Below are 17404 nucleotides of genomic sequence, written 5' to 3' on the forward strand. Positions count from 1 at the left end.
TAACAGTCTATAAGGGTAACGTTTTATTTTTAAAAGTAGTACTTAAATTTTATTTAGCAACAGAAGTTCAATTTTTTTCTGTGGTTCTGTCAACACACCCAGTTACTTTTAGTCAACATTGAAAATACCACATCAAAACACTGAAATATAAGCAGTAAAATAAAGCATATAAGGCAATTTTTTATAATGTTGAATAAAAACGTACTTTCACCTTTTTAGAACACAGGTCATTGTTGTCTCAAGTCCTATGGAATAAATATTACCCTGTCCTCTTGCTATGTGTCTGTAAAACTGTTTCTATGAAGAATTTAAGCCATGTGGAAAATCCAACAGTATGTGAATCATCCAATCCACAAATCTTTCACATTTCTAGTTTCAAATTACAATCATCTACAGCATCACAAAAAGCTGACAAAAGATTGAAAACTGTAGGGCATAATTTCAAAATGTGCCTCTTCCCTTTCTGCCCACTCTCCAAACCAAGCAGTTTAATAAACAACAAAAACCTCATAACTAAAACTCCCTCAACCTCGTAGTTGGTCTAGTTAGTTTTACCACATAATAATTTCTAAATTCTATCATTTAAAAAACACTACAAGAAATAACTCCTTTGGTCACTGAGCTCCTCATTTAAATAGGAAAACTAATTATTCAGAATTAAACAGGTTATAGTACAATTCATAAGGGTTTGTATCCCAAAAGGAATTTTAAAAAGTAGATTTCAGTTAATTAGACACCATGGGATAAATAAAGATACACTATAGGGTCAACCTTCCTTCACTAAGTGCTATCTATTTGTAACCCTAAATTACATGGCTTAAATTTTTTTAGCACATTTTTTCTGAAAATAAGAACTATAGTTATAAACGTATGTATTTAGCTTTGGGCTATGTGAAAAGACAGAATTTGATAATGCAAATTTGCTACCATCCACATAGCTAGATAAGCAAACCAGGTAAGCCAAAATAAATCACAATATACATACAGAACTGGGGAGACCCAAGGGAAGTAATATTAATTTGGTTTCTGACTCACACTTTTAAATAATCCCTTGCAATCCTTCTCATTCGATTGCCTCATTCTTTCTGCTTCCTCTTCACAACTAAGCTCATTTCCTAAGAGCTTTCATTTTGCAGAAATCAGCATTTATTGACCTCACAAAGTACATACAATTGCTGTTGTCAGCAAAGAACACAGGGATTGGAGAAAAAACATCATAGAAGTACTGGAAGGATATGAAAGTTTATCTTCTCATACAGAAATGTTTAAAAAGGTTCAGGGTCTTAAATTTAAGAAATACTAAAGATTTTGATATTTAAAAAGAAATAGAGCATTCTAATCTAAGAGTTCATTTCATCTGATTGATTCAGGGTCTAAAATCATTTGTTTTATAACTGAGTAGAAAAGTAATTTCTATCACATTTACTGATAAGCAATATTATAGTTTGAGTATTTCTCAAAGTGTCTTAGAACAATCTTACAAAGGTCCTTACAAAAAAAAGTGCAAGTCTCTTGAGGTCATCTGACATCTCATGAGACTTTTCATAATGGGATGGTGTTAATACCCAATGCCCTGGTCTATTTCCAATTTGGATCATTAGTTTCTGCTTACCTAAATTACTACTACCACTACAACTGGCTCAGCCATTCTTCACTTCCTGTGTTCAACCTTAGTCCACACAATAATTATTAAATAAGCAAAGTGAAACTGCTTCTTTAGGTAACTATAGCACCAAAAACATTTCATACTCCTTTAGGATTAGTAAAAGAGTAGTTTAAGACATGGTCTGTTTTGATCGTTGATTTTTTTCTTTCTTTTTACTATTATTTTGTATGGCACATACAATGTTCTGGTTGTAATTTTACACAGAATTTTTAGGTAAATCTCTTGCAAGAAAATTTGTTAATGATAAGCTTAAGTGCTAACAAAGCTGTGAAACTGCAATTAAGGTTTCATTTCACACCATGTTAGTAATCACCTGAGTCAACACAACGATGAAAGAGCTACACAGACCCACATAGCCACTCTCTGTCTCCCCATCCTCACTCCCTGTCTCCCTATCCCCACCCAGTCCCTACCATCCACGAACACACTTCTCTCCCCCTTTCTCCCCGCCCCCACCTTCCCTCTCTCCCACCTCTGACACAAACACCAACACAACAGGCACAAGCTTCCATAAATTTTTATATATGTACACATATGTATAGTGTATATATTTTTTATATATACACATCATCTCAGACATATATATGGTTCATAAAAATGAAAACATAAAGATCTTCCCCTCTGTATAGGAAAATGTTCTACAGATCTGTGGGAATATTAAAACAAACAGGAAGAGGTCCGTAATCCCTGATCAAAAAATTCTAAAAATCAAATCATCCTGAAATCCAAACTTTTATACAACTTATTTGGTGGTAAAATCTAACCTTAACTAAAACAAGGATAGTCCTTTTTTGTCCCACTCAATTGTGCATGTTAGGACGTTTCAATTCAAAATTACTACTGTATATGATTACCAGTTCTTCCATAGATCTCCCCAGGGAATATTACACAATATATAGTCAGTCAGTTCAGTTACTCAGTCATGTCCGACTCACTGCAACCCCATGAATCGCAGCACGCCAGGCCTCCCTGTCCATCACCAACTCCCGGAGTTCACTCAAACTCATGTCCATCACGTTGGTGATGCCATCCAGCCATCTCATCCTCTCTTGTCCCCTTCGCCTCCTGCCCCCAATCCCTCCCAGCATCAGAGTATATACCACTAATTCAGTTTTTAAAATTCAGGAAATTATGAATTATAAATAAATCCAAGCTCAAAGCCTGGAGCTAAGAAACTATGTAAAATTTTATATTAAAAAATAAAGTTTATATAATTATCTGCTTTATCTCTTCAGTATTCACTAACTACAACCCTCTATTAGTTCAGAAGGAAAAGAAGGGAGGAAGAGAGGGAGGAGGGAGGTAGGGGCATCAACAATGAGGTTCATGTCTTTAACTCCTCTGTTTAACTTATATGCAGAGTACATCATGTGAAATGCCGGACTAGATAAAGCAAAGCTGGAATCAAAATTGCCAGGAAAAATATCAACAACCTCCGATACACAGATGACACAGAAAGTGGCAGAAAGTGAAGAGGAACTAAAGAGCCTCTTGATGAAAGTGAAAGAAAGAGTGAAAAGGTTGGCTTAAAACTCAACATTCAAAAAACAAAGATCATGGCATCCAGTCCCATCACTTCATGGCAAACAGATGGGGAAACAATGGAAACAATGACAGACTTTATTTTCTGGTGCTCAAAAACCACTGCAGATGGTAAATACAGCCATGAAATTAAAAGACACTCGCTCCTTGGAAGAAAAGCTATGATCACAAGCTAGGCACCATATTAAAAAGCAAAGACATTTGCCAACAAAGGTCTGCATAGTCAAAGTCATATGGTTTTTCCAATAGTCATGTATGGATGTAAGAGATGGACTATAAAGAAAACTGAGTGCCAAAGAATGGATGCTTTGAACTGTGGTGTTGGAGAAGACTCTTGAGTCCCTTGGACTGCAATTCTAAAAGAAATCATTCCTGAATATTCACTGATATTGATGTTGAAGCTGAAGCTCCAATACTTTGGGCACCTGATGTGAAGCCTACTCATTTGAAAAGACCCTAATGCTGGGAAAGATTGAAGACAGGAGAAGGGGACAGCAGAGGATGAGATGTTTGGATGGCATCACCGATTCGATGGACATGAGTTGGAGCAAGCTCTGGGAGTTGGTGATGGACAAGGAAGCCTGGCATGCTGCAGTCCATGGGATGGCAAAGAGTTGGACATGACTGAGCAACTGAACAGAACTGATAACAACCAAAGTTTAAAATTTTGAATTATTCAGCATACTCATGCTTTACCTTCTTTGTCTTTTTTAATAAAGCTCCATGAAATTATATGTTTCTTACTCACCACTGTATCTTCCAAAGCCTACCTCCCTGCCTAGAGATTTCAGTAGACATTCAATAAATATTTGCTAAATGAATGAATTTTAAAATTACATCTCAATTTAGAACTAGTAAAAACTGTATATAAAATCTACTGTTTAAAGGCTAATATTTCAGTAAACTCTGCTGAATTTAGTCTTACATATGACTAATACACTCATGACTTTCATAGGCTCATGGTGTTAAATCAATCACCATAGCCTTGAGTTTATTACTGAAAAAATGAAAGACAAAGACTTATAGCTATAAACCTAGATATATTTGTGAAAAGTGATGACAACATAATTTAACTTTCTACAAATTTCAAAAACCAATCACTAGATCTGGAGTATTAAGAATTTAAGTAATTCAGGAATTTATTCAACAACTATCTACTATGTGCCAACATTATGCTGCTGCTGCTGCTGCTAAGTCACTTCAGTCTTGTCTCACTCTGTGCAACCCCACAGATGGCAGCCCACCAGGCTCCCCCGTCCCTGGGATTCTCCACGGAAGAACACTGGAGTGGGCTGCCATTTCCTTCTCCAAGCCATGAAAGTGAAAAGTGAAAGTGAAGTCGCTCAGTCGTGTCTGCTCTTAGCGACCCCAAGGACTACAGCCCACGAGGCTCCTCCGTCCATGGGATTTTCCAGGCAAGAGTACTGGGGTGGGGTGCTACTGCCTTTTCCGAACATTATGCTAGGCATCCCAAATACATATTGGAAAAACATCTATCTTCAAGAAAAGCATCAATGTGAAAAAGGAGTCACATGAGTGAATAACCAAACATAACTGGCAGGATGAATAAAATCCTACAGGAAAACAGAAGGTGAATGAACTTGGAGATAACGTTCAAAGATGAGATGACAAGTGATCTGGTTGCACAGGAATGTAGAGTAGGTTGTGGGGGCTGAGAGGGTGTGCTAAGGCGATGCTGTCAGAGAAAGGCATTATGAGCAGAGGTACAGAAGTAAAGAATACATGCACACACAAGGTGTTGTGTTGTGCTTAGTCGAGTCAGACTCTTTGTGGACACAAGGGAGATATTAAAAGTTCTTTCTTAAAATGAAATATTAAACTATTTTGTGATGGACATCCCCTTTTTATAAAATATTCTTAAAAAATAATTTTAATCAAAGATTATTCTCTGAAGAACCTAAAATTTTAGGACTGGCCTAAAATTTATGAAGTATTCCCAGGAAAGTAATTTGACTTGTTATCATCTAAATAAATAGAACAAACCTTATATCACTTCCTTTAATATTTAGGCTCAAGTAAAAATCACATTAGCAACAGCTTTAAATTTCATTATTGCCACTTTGATGTACTTAATGTCAGTTATGCTAAAACTCCTGAATATAAATTCTTTCTTAGTTACTAACCATGTCTCTTCAAAAAGGACCATAAATTTCCTTAAGGGCAAACACTATTATTTTAATAGTCTTTGAAGGTCCGCATAGAAATCTAGAAATATTGTAGATATTCAATTAAATATTTATTGACTAACTGTTCACTGAGATTTGGAATTTTTACCTTTTTAAAAGCAAATGTTATTGCTTCTCAGCCTTGTGACTAAGATGAAGTGTAAAAGCATATGTTACCTTAAAATATACTTGGTATTTTATCATTCTGCAGTTTTTCATTCTCAGAAAACTTTAATAAGAAACTTGATAAGAAAATCAGAAGAATGGTTAGGAATTATCTTTTGAGGAGTGTTAAATCTGTACCATGCCATCATAACCCACCATCAGGTTTGATTACAACCTTTGTCCTTTAAAGGAAGTTTTATTAGTCAACAAGATCAGTTACAGCAACCATGAGAGAAATTCTGAGGGTAATATCTGAACTTTGAGTTTATATATTAAGCTAATATTCTAAATAAAATAATGCAATCTTAATGTTTAGATGTTGTCACATTTTGTAATTTTCATACTATTATGAAAAACTAAAAAATAACATGTGAAAAGATTACTTTTTCTGTAGAAAGACACAAACAGAAGACATGCCGAAATATTTATTGAAGGAGTAAGTAAAATAAATTACTAGAATTAAAAATTCACTAAGTAATGTTAATGATAACTGATCACTATAAAAACATATGGGAGTAACTTCCAGTTCAAGATGGCAGAGTAGAAGGGCCTGAGCTCATCTTTTTCTGCAAGAGCACCAAAATTTCAACTAGCTGTTGAACAACAACCATTGACAGGAGGATGCTTGAACTCACCAAAAAAAAAAAAGACATCTCACACTCAAAGACACATAACTGCTGCGGTTCATGGGGTCACAGAGTCTGACACAACTGAGCGACTGAACTGAACTGAACTCAATCATGATGAAAAAGCAGAAAGTTATGTCCAGATAAAGGGACAAGATAAAATCCCAGAAAAACAACGAAATGAAGTGGAGACAGCCAGTCTTCCAAGAAAAGAATTCAGAATAATGATAGTGAAGATGACCCAGGATGTCAGAAAAAGAATAGAAGCAAAGATTGAGAAGATCCAAGAAATGTTTACCAAAGACCTAGAAGAACTAAAGAACAAACAAACAGATAAGTAACACATCAGAAGGAATCAGTAGCAGAATAACTGAAGCGGAAGAATGGATAAATGACCTGGGGACAGAATGGTGGAAATCACTGCCACAGAACAGAGTATATAAAAAAGAGTGAAAAGAAATGAAGACAGCCTAAGAGACCTCTGAGACAACATTAAATGCAGCAACATTTGCATTAGAGGGGTCCCAGAAGAAGAGAGAGAAAAAGGACCTGAGAAAACATTTGAAGAGATAATAGCTGAAAACCTTCCGAACATGAGAAATAGTCAACCAAGTCTAGGAAGCACAGAGAGCCCCAGGAAGAGTAAACCCAAGGAGGAATACACCAAGACACATAGTAATCAAACTGACAAAAATTAAAGACAGAGATAAAATATTAAAAGCAGCAAGGGAAAAATGACAAGTAACATACAAGTGAACTCCCATCAGGCTATCAGCTGATTTCTTAACAGGAACTCTACTAGCCAGAAGGGAATGGTATGATATATTTAAAGTGATGAAAGGGAAGAACCTATAACCAAGAATACTCAGCAGGACTCTCCTTCAGATTTGATGGAGAAATCAAAAGCTTTCCAGACAAGAAAACGTTAAGAGAATTCAGCACCAGCAAACCAGCTTTACAACAAATGCTAAAGGAACTTCTCTAGGCAGGATATAGAAAAGGAAAAGAAAATAAACCCCAAACTATTAAGAAAACGGTAATAGGATTATACATATCAATAATTATCTCAAATGTAAATGGATTAAATACACCAACCAAAAGACAGACTGACTGGGTGGATGAAAACATAGTGCCCAGATGCACTTTCACTTAGCACATCACTCTGCCTGACCCCCCCCCCAAATTGTATGTAATTATTTTATATTGTTAAGTTAATTGTATTCCCATTACGGCTTGCAATTGTAATTGTCTTTTATTTTTTTGTCTGGCTATTGACTGTGAAAACTGATAAACATCTTTTATAATTGTGATTATGTAACTATTACTCACTTAACACCACTCTATCATGATTGGTTAACAGAAAAATAATAGAACTCTTTATGACCAAAACTAGAATCTAATAGAAAAACCTGTGATCATTTTTTAAAATCCAGATGCATATCAGAATTATCTTGAGATTTTTTGAAAACTACAAATGCCCAGTACTGCTTTTATTCTCCAGAACTCCAGATATGTTTCTAGCGAGCTGTTGTGTTTAAAAACAATATACAATGATCTTTTCACTTTCATCCAGCTTGTCTCACTTTTTCTATTTCACATTCAGTGCTCCCATTTCGTTTAGCTTCTGTTCTCCAATTTTTCCATCTTTTTTTTTTTTATGTTCTTCCTCAAGCCTTTAAGTGTTGCAGAAAAGCTTTTCTATACATATATATATATTTTAGAAAACTTATAAATTTTTGCCTAGCTAAAAAAATTATGACATTTTGATTCGACTTATTTGACTAAATATGAATACAATACTAGATTTCTAATTAAAAAATAGATACACAACAAGCAACAAAGGTTAACTGTACAGCATAGGGAACTATAGTCAGTATCTTGTAATAACTTATGATGGAAAATAATTTCAAAAATAATATATGTGTATTCGTATAACTGAATCACCTTGCTATGCACCTGAAACATTGTAAGTCAACTATACTTCAATAAAATATGTATTAAAAAAAATATGAGTAGGGAATAAGCACTTGATGAGCTTTAGCAGTAAAAGGAACTACCCTTTCTATGACTGAAGGATAAATGCACAATTGAAAAGGGGATTATGTTTAAAAGACTGGGTAGCAGTCGATGAACATACTTGAGTATTTATAAAAGAAACAGCCTGAGGTAAACACGTGTTAAGAATATATGTGAAATAATACACAGTACTATAAATATTAAAAGCATAAAACTAAGGATATTTCCCACATGAGGAAGAAAATGAACTTATTTATTAAAAAGCTTTGATTATATATACCTTGCATTCAGAAATAAAAATATTCCTTGAAGCTGCCTATAAAGTGATTTTAATTGAAAAAGCAATCCTCATTAATTTTTAATATCAATTTTTAAATATTACAAGACAGGATTTAAAAGAGAATGCAAATAATAAAATATTACATATATTACAAAATATTTCTAATGATTATTTAGGCTTGTAGTCTTGGCATGTATTGCAAGAATTTCATATCGATCCTTGCATTTTACTAAGGATTACAACCAAAGTTATTCTTTAAAAAAAAATCAAGCTTTTATTTTTGCGGGCAGTTTATTTCAACTGATTATTTGCACCATAGCTCTGTCTATGGCTGGCTGAACTTGAAGTCTGATTTCCTTTGTCTTTGTTGTTTCGTTATCCTTTGAAAACTCCTACTGGTAAAGAAATGAGGGCCCATTATTACATGGGTAAAGGGAAAGTACCCTCAAAGAAGGATTATATAATTCACATAATACCATAACTATGAGGTTCTGAAAATACAGCTACAAGTAGTGTCCCCACCAGTATATTTCCACTCAATTAACACCATGATCTATATGTGAAAGGAGTATCTTACAGGTAAATAAAACTGACCTGGGACTATTCAGCTAGCTTTTCTTTTCCCTTTTCATTTTCCAGTAAGCCAGACTGTTGTATAATGACTATCTCAAAAGCCATAAAGTCTGTTTTTCTTTGAGTTGCCATCTCATGAACACTAGAAGCTTCAATTTTCTTTCAGACATTATAGCATGTACAATACCTGACTTTAAATGCATGAAGCAACTTTTATTTTTACTAAAATAATAATCCTCTGATCCCTCTACGTTATTACTTCTAGACTTCAACAAGCCCCAGTGTATTTAACTTCAATGGTGGCTAGAATCAGACAGAGAAAACAGCTTGATACTGAAAACTGGACCACGAGTTCCATACTTCATCATGGAATCATGAGTTGCAACCAACAGCTGTTCTACTCATCAGCTATTTTAAACCATTTAATATGATCTGTAGCAAGACTAATTCTTTTCTAAATGAGCATGTCAACACTTAAACCAAAACGATGCTGTTCTTCAAAACTGTCTTCTTGAAAAGTTTAATACTTTATGTATGCTGCTACTTTACAAATAATTTCAGAACTTTCTTTTCAGAAATCTCCATCATAGAAAATTTACTAATCATATAAAGAAATCACTCTCCTTACTGTGTAAACACTGAATTAATACTCCTGGCCTGGCTTTTCCAGCTTTCCTTCGCACTAGCCCCTCTATTCCCACATTCCCTTAAATCTGACCCCTGCTTTTTTCTTTCTTCTGGTTTTTGAAATCAACACACTGAGATTTTAAAGAGTGGGAATGGCATTCTAACATGTATACTATCATGTAAGAATTGAATCGCCAGTCTATGTCTGACGCAGGGTGCAGCATGCTTGGGGCTGGTGCATGGGGATGACCCAGAGAGATGTTGTGGGGAGGGAGGTGGGAGGGGGGTTCATGTTTGGGAATGCATGTAAGAATTAAAGATTTTAAAATTAAAAAAAAAATTTTTTTTAACTAAAAGCAAAAAAAAAAATAAAGAGTGGGAATGAAACTTGAAGCAACCCAGGATAATCGACGGTGAAACAAAAGAAGTAGATCTGGAAGTCAGTGATCATACTCATGCTTCTTGCTTGCTTCTATCACGGGAAACAATTTGCTAATGGCCATAAATGAGTATTTTTTAAATTTTTTTATGATATCCGTATTTTCTCTTGAAAGAAGTGTCTTCCAAGCCAACAGTTTTCAAGTTAACATTTGGGGGTTTAAAAGAGGTATGTTTCAAAACATTAACTTAAGTCCGTGCATTCTGAGCTCTGCCCATCTGGGGTGACTTATATCTTCTATCTTGTATCTCCTCCCCTCCAACACTCCACAGTCACTCTTATCATTGCTCATCATGCCCTGCAATAAGACTGACCTCCTGCACAACAGCCAGTCCTCTAACTTGAGGCCAACACAAACCATCAAGAGTGCTCAAATACAAATGAACTATGCTCAGGAATTATTTCCTGAACTGAACTTGCGTGGAAGGGCTAGGAAATAGCACGAATTTTTGGTAGACAAAGCAACCTCAGTTATCAGGAGAAGTGCCCTTTTCCCTTTTTATCCTCTACTTTCTAAAATGATAGCATATTCTAAGTATCTTAGGGGTTAATAACCAGAGTAGATGACGGTGATTTGGCTCAATACTGAGCAATATAACTGATTTTTCAACTAAATCATTGTTATGAAGAAAAATCTACATTTCTTAAGAAAACAGCTAAAAGATCATTTAAAACAAAAAGTAACTGCTTAAGATTAAATTGGATTGGAGAAATTTTCCTTTTGTCTCTGTAATGCTACTTTTGTAACCTGATAAATCAAGGTCACCTTCTATATACTGATATATTACTGTGTTACATGTAAATTTATACACATTCTTTCCAAACCATAAACTCTCCTTACCAGCTCATGGGCCACTAAATAACTGTATACATGCAGATTCACTTCAGATTGCATTCGCCTCAACGAAGAGATTCGAATTCAACTATTCAAGTGAGGTATATTTAGAAAATGAGGTACCTAAAGATTGTTTATATGTATGTATATGTCTTGTACATATGTACATATGCATATATAACAAGGTGTATGACCAAGCAGGTGTAGAGGTTTTTGTAATTAAAGCTCAGGAAAGAAAATTAAAACTAGGTATTAGAAATAGGACTCCTGTGTCTGATGTGGAAGGGAATTTAAATTAGGAAAGGATACCCTGATCCAAGTCAGAGCCTTGCTCATGCCTTAGGTTTTAAAGAGCACAGCAAAGGATCAGATATAATCACTGAACAAGGGAAGATTTTCCAAAGCTTTCCCCTTGTTCACACATCCACACCTGTTTCTGGGTCCATAATGAGAAATGAGCAGGCATCCATTAGTCTTAAGTGATAAAATCAGAAAAGTAGTAAGCACATGAAGAAAGAAGACATAAACTACTCAATTTAGATAAAAGAAGAATTAATAAAACCACTCCACTGAACCTTTTGGGGAAGGAGTACAATGTTTTCAGTAATTAGGGTTAATAAACAGAAATTCACTGCATAATGCTCATCTAATTTGAAATAAATAAAATCCTCATAAATTTTAAAATACTTTTTTTAAATTGAAGGATAATTGCTTTACAGAATTTTTTTGTTTTCTGTCAAACCTCAAAAAATATGAAATGCTTCACAAATTAGTGTGTCGTCCTTGTGTAGGGGCCATGCTAATCTCTGTAGCGTTCCAATTTTAGTATATGTACTGCTGAACCAAGCACTATAAATCATTTCTGTTTAAAGTTTATTTTACTGTCCTGGGTTAATAGATATAAAAATACGTAAGGACTCATCTTTGTTTGCAGTTTTAATCCATAAACCTGTTTTTCCAAAAATCAAATTTCACAACTGTAAAATCACCAATGAGATTTTCTCAGAAATGTAAGTTTTAAGGCTCATGCTTCCTACTTTATGTTTTTAGCTACATCTATTAATATTTCCATTTTTCAGTAGTCTGTGGATTTTAAGATTTGGTATGATAGAATCTATTAGCACTTTCCCAATTATTAATACAAGGCAAAGTAAGAAGCAGTGAAATTCAAGTTAAGTAATATACTGAAATGTCAAATCTCTCAGGACTCCATTTTCTTAAATAATCATTAAAACATTTTGTACTCCACAATATGCGTTTCCCAAAACTGAAGCACATGGTGACCTAATTTTAAGAACTGACCTTGTAATTAAAACTTTCTAATTTGATCAATGATGTTCCTAGCAATACAAGGTAAGGTATATAAATGGTTCAGCAATGCACCTACTTCACACCTTCCTTTTTAAAGAAAACATTATTTTAAATGTTTTATTAAGTATTTTTAAAGAAAACCCTAGAGATAACTTGAATTTATTTATACTCAAGTAGATTATCACAGGCTACAGATAATAATGGCTTCCCAGGTGGTAAAGAATCCACCTGCCAATGCAAGAGATCTAAGAGGCAGGTTCGATCCCTGGGTCAGGAAGATGCCCTGGAGAAAGTAATGGCAACCCACTCCGGTAATCTTGCCTAGAGAATCCCATGGACAGAGGAGCCAGAAGGGCTACAGTCCACAGAGTCACAAGGAGTTGGACGGACTAGCACAAAGATAATAATATTTGTGGACCTAAGTAAATCTAGATTTCCTTTTTATTAATTTACCATAATTTAAGAAATGTGTACATAGGTAATTCATGAAAACTCTTCTAGTCTTTGAACAAAAAGAAAGATGAGGACAAAAATCATTCAATATTTATAGTTACCATACTGATCTGGTTAAAAGATTATTGAGAAGAGGAGTTTATATTGTAGCTAAATTAAAAATTATGAGCTTACTTAAAATGCAAGATATAGAGAGCTGAAAAAATTTAAAAAATACAGGATATAGAGGAATAATCTAAACAACACCAAAAGGACACAACTAAACATGCCACCTCACCCACCCACCCACTCCCAACAAAAGAGACATGCACAACAAAAGGCAATGGCTAATCAAAAAGTCAGTGCCAAGAAAAAGGTGTGTGTGTGGTGGCAGGGGGCAGTGCTGTGCTAGATTTAAAACACTTGAATAGTTATTCTGGATTGGACCTGGTTTTAACAGATCAACTGCAAATAACAGGTTAGAATAAACTGAAAAAATGTGAGCATGGGTTAGATAAGATAAAAATCTGCTGATACAGAAAAGCATAAATTAACATAAAAAAGCATGTATTAAAATAACATGTGCAAATTAATATATTACCAGTAAAGAAATAGTAGTATACATATACACACACAGAAAAATATCTAGAACACTAAAGTATTAACTATGTCATCTCTAGGTGATGAGAATATGGTGTTTTTAATTTTATTTTTGCTTAATTATATTTTTTCACTTTCTGTATGTGTATGTGTGTATATATTACTTTACAAATAACATTTTCAGTACTGCAAAAGAAAAATTTATATGCTTTTTTCATATCACTGAATGCCAGTTTAAATTCTAGACCCCATAACTATACTGTATCATTCATTACACAAGATACATGTAATAATAAATAACATACTTATCAGTCACCTTTTCAAAGAGCTAATTTTGCTGATAGCTGTCAATGTAAAATGCCAATTATCCAATACAGGAGCCATCCAATGTAAGTGATTACTTTATTTAATAACACAAGACTTACAATCAGGGGTTTCCAGGTGGCCCTAGTGGTAAAGAACATGTCTGCCAATGCAAGAGATGTAAGAGACGTAGGTTCAATTCCTGGGTCAGAAGATGCCCTGGAAAAGGGAATGGCAACCCACTCCAGTATTCTTGCCTGGAGAATCCCAAGGACAGAGGAGCCTACAGTCTACAGGGGTCACAAAGAAGCCAACACGACTGAAATGACTTAGCATGCACGCACACACGACTTAACAATCAGTGGCATGTATCTGCCTCAAACGAAAAGCTAAATAATCGTTTTCATATTTCCCAACAGAGTGAACTACAGAAAGCAATGTAACTTGAAAGCATAAAAATATCTGATTTCTAAAATATAAAACCTGTAGTTGAGTTGGGAGGAAAAATACACAGATTCACAATGACACAAGTAATAGATGCCTTTACTCCTGACTAATCAATTAATAATGATACATCAATATAAACTTGAGTTAATACAAAACAATAGCAACAATATTGATTTTAAAAATTAAAGCAACTTAGTAGAAATACTATACACAAGGAATGCTTATGTATAAAAGTAGAGCTTCAAATATTTGTATCAAAAGTAAAATGTTAAATTCAAAGAGAAAAGTAAAAATACACAAAGGCAAAAGAATGTACAAGGAAAGAGCCTGACAAAATAGCAAAGCACCTATCAGAAGAACTAAGAGATCAGCAAGTAATATGGAAAGGCCAATACATTAGAATTCACAACAAAATTTACATCCACATGAAAAAGAAAGCAAAAGTCAAGTTTCAAAAAGATGACATATCCTCCAAGGTTACAGCAGTAGAAAAAAAAAGATTAGTCTTTCAACAATTACTGGATTACACTAAAACTGAAGGTAATGAAACAGTTCAATAAAACAATTATAACAGTTTTGTTATACTTCACACTTTCATGTACATTATTCTGGGGTGACACAATGAAATTGTGCGTCACTCTCTTTTTAAAGACTGGTACTTTGATATTTTAAGAAACTTACTCAAGGTCACACTGTTCATTGCACGGACAGAAATCCAACTCTACATCCTTACTTGATATGACTATTAAGTAGTCTACTTGTATCAGTTACCTACTTATTATCACTGTCTCACATCATTTTTATTGTTTATGTGTCACTCCCATTCCCTCAATTCCACTAGGACTATAACTCCTTGGGGGCAAGGATTATACCTGCCTCTAGTCGTCTTTGTAGTACCATCATCTGTCACTGTATATTTTTATAAGTACTTAAAAAAATATGTTAATGAACACACATAAAAGTAATCAAAGAAACCTAACATATGGAGAATTCATTTAATTACTTATATAATATAACACAACAAATTGTACTCAGTTAAATGTGCAGCATAGGCAGCCATACCAGTCAACGACCACATTCCCTAATCCCAACCAGACGAGACAGAGGTGACTAATTTGAGACCAGTCAATCCACTGGCTTATTAATAATCAAATGTTCTCTCTTGTGAACTGGACCCAAAAATCAGAATAAAGGCAGTGCTTAAATTACAGATCTTGTGAATTTGGGCAAAGTGATAAATAAGTAAAGGAAGCTGGTCTGTAAAAGGAACAAGAGCAAAAAGCAGACATCCATCTGGGGAATCTGAATCAAGGATGCTATTGGCTCTGAATGGACAGAGAAAACAGATTCACTTCTAAGCACTTCATGACAGGTTTCAGATATTTGGATAACACCTATTACTATAATAAGCTTTCAACCAAGGATGAAGAACAAAGCTGGAACATGAGGACTAATGTGTAACATTAAATAGGTAAAACCAATAACTATCATTAAGACAGAGAAGTTTCATACAGAAGAAATCAGTATGTAGTGTTTTACTTCAACTAGCTTAATGCCTTCGAGATATAACCATGTACATGCTTATCAATATTTTGTTTCTTCTGACTGCTGAGTACTTTTCCTTTACGTAGATGTGAGTTATCTATACTGTATTATTTTTAAAAACTGTTCGCCAGTTGATAAATATTTGGATTGTTTTCCATTTGGTATTACTATGAATAAGTCCTCCATGATGATTATCAAAAAAAAAAATGTATATACACATTTCATTTCTCTTGGATGAATTCCAGGGAGTGGGAATGTTGGGTTATATGGTAAGTGTATGTTGAATTTATAAGAAAGTGTCAAGCTGCTTTCCTAAGGTGTCTAGATTATTTTTCATTTCCATTTGACATGACGCAGCCATATTTGGTATTATGATTTATTGTTGTTGTTTTAATTTAGTCATTCTAATTGATTATACAGTGACTCACTGTGGTTTTGTGTTTCTCTGATAGCAACGTCAATGACACTGAACATGTTTACAAGTACTGTTGGCCACTCATGTATCTTCTTTGATGTAGTGTAGTTTTAGATAACTTTGCCTTATTATTTTTTTAAATTGAGTTGTCAGATATTTGGTTATAAGTTCTTTCTGTATTACAAGTCCTTTGGTGAATTTAAAAAATCACATTTATACAGTAACAGGAACACTGTTAAGAATTTTGATGTACAATCTCCATTACCATCAAGTGACAAAATAACAAAATAAAAATATATAAGCATTTTTGTTTGGTCTCTTCCCAGTCATATACTATCTTATTCTCATTCCTCCAGTATATGACTATCCAGTGTTTCTCTCAAGCACACTGTGCTTTCTTTCTAAAAATACTATCAAATATGCTCACATCATAAGTCAGAGTCTATTTCCTCTATTATTCCCCAATTCTCAAGAATGCATGGCTCATAACAAGTAATATTTGCTGAATGACTCAAGTTACAAAATAAAAAGAATTTCATTTGGGGCTCAGAAAAGTCAATGGATTAATATTTTAAGTAGAAATCAACGGAATATCAAGTCATAAAATTCTGACATTAAAAATAACAACCTATGAAAATTTCAAAACACATTATAACTAATAAAATACTATGTTTTCAATAAACTTTAGTTCAGCAGTTCTGATCCTGAAGACTCAATTTTTGGAATATAAGGCACAAGAGAAGTAAATCAAACTGCTACCATTCAGCACAAGAAGCATGAGTCAGAGCACACAAGATAACAGACAAAACTCAGTGACCTAAGCAAAACGTCAGCAAACCAAACACTGAATATTCTATAGGAGAATTATTAACAGATTATTAAATCAAGGGCTAAACCATGTTCTAAACTGTCTGTTTCAATAATATGGTAGACATCAGTCACATGAGCCTATTTAAACATAAATTTCAAATAATTAAAGTTTAAAGCACTGCCTCAGTTGCACTAGCCACATTTCAAGCGCTTATTAGGTACATTTAACAAAGATTTTTAAAATTTTCATCACTACAGAAACATACAGTGCCAGCCTAGGGTATATGGCAGGCCCAACTAAGAGTCTAAGGGAGTCTTACTCTTCTCAAGATTTTTTTTTCCTATTTTTTCCTGTTTGAAGGAAATAGAGCATTTTATCCTCTATTTCAGTAAGAAATTCTTACTGAATATTTTTTTAAGTATTTACACCATATAAATAAGGTAATAAATACAAATAATGGAGTATAAATATCTTCCCTTGGGGGTTAACTACAACATTGAAATTAGCTTTATCATTCCCTTGCTGTTAAAATAACTTTACCAAATATCTTTCCCTAAAAATGTAGTGTTTTATTATACAGAGTGA

At 34.1% G+C, this 17404-nt stretch overlaps 1 protein-coding gene and 1 non-coding gene across 9 annotated transcripts in view; both read right to left on the minus strand.

Annotated features, from left to right (window-relative positions):
* The window catches only part of TCF12 (transcription factor 12), a 391527-nt gene that overhangs the window by 320635 nt on the left and 53488 nt on the right, over positions 1-17404 (minus strand). The window lies entirely within an intron of this gene.
* On the minus strand, positions 11702-11805 carry LOC138444436 (U6 spliceosomal RNA). The gene has a single exon (XR_011258466.1). It is a non-coding gene; the product is annotated as a U6 spliceosomal RNA (small nuclear RNA).

Source organism: Ovis canadensis, chromosome 7 (genome assembly GCF_042477335.2).
Source record: "Ovis canadensis isolate MfBH-ARS-UI-01 breed Bighorn chromosome 7, ARS-UI_OviCan_v2, whole genome shotgun sequence".
Lineage (NCBI taxonomy): Eukaryota > Metazoa > Chordata > Mammalia > Artiodactyla > Bovidae > Ovis > Ovis canadensis.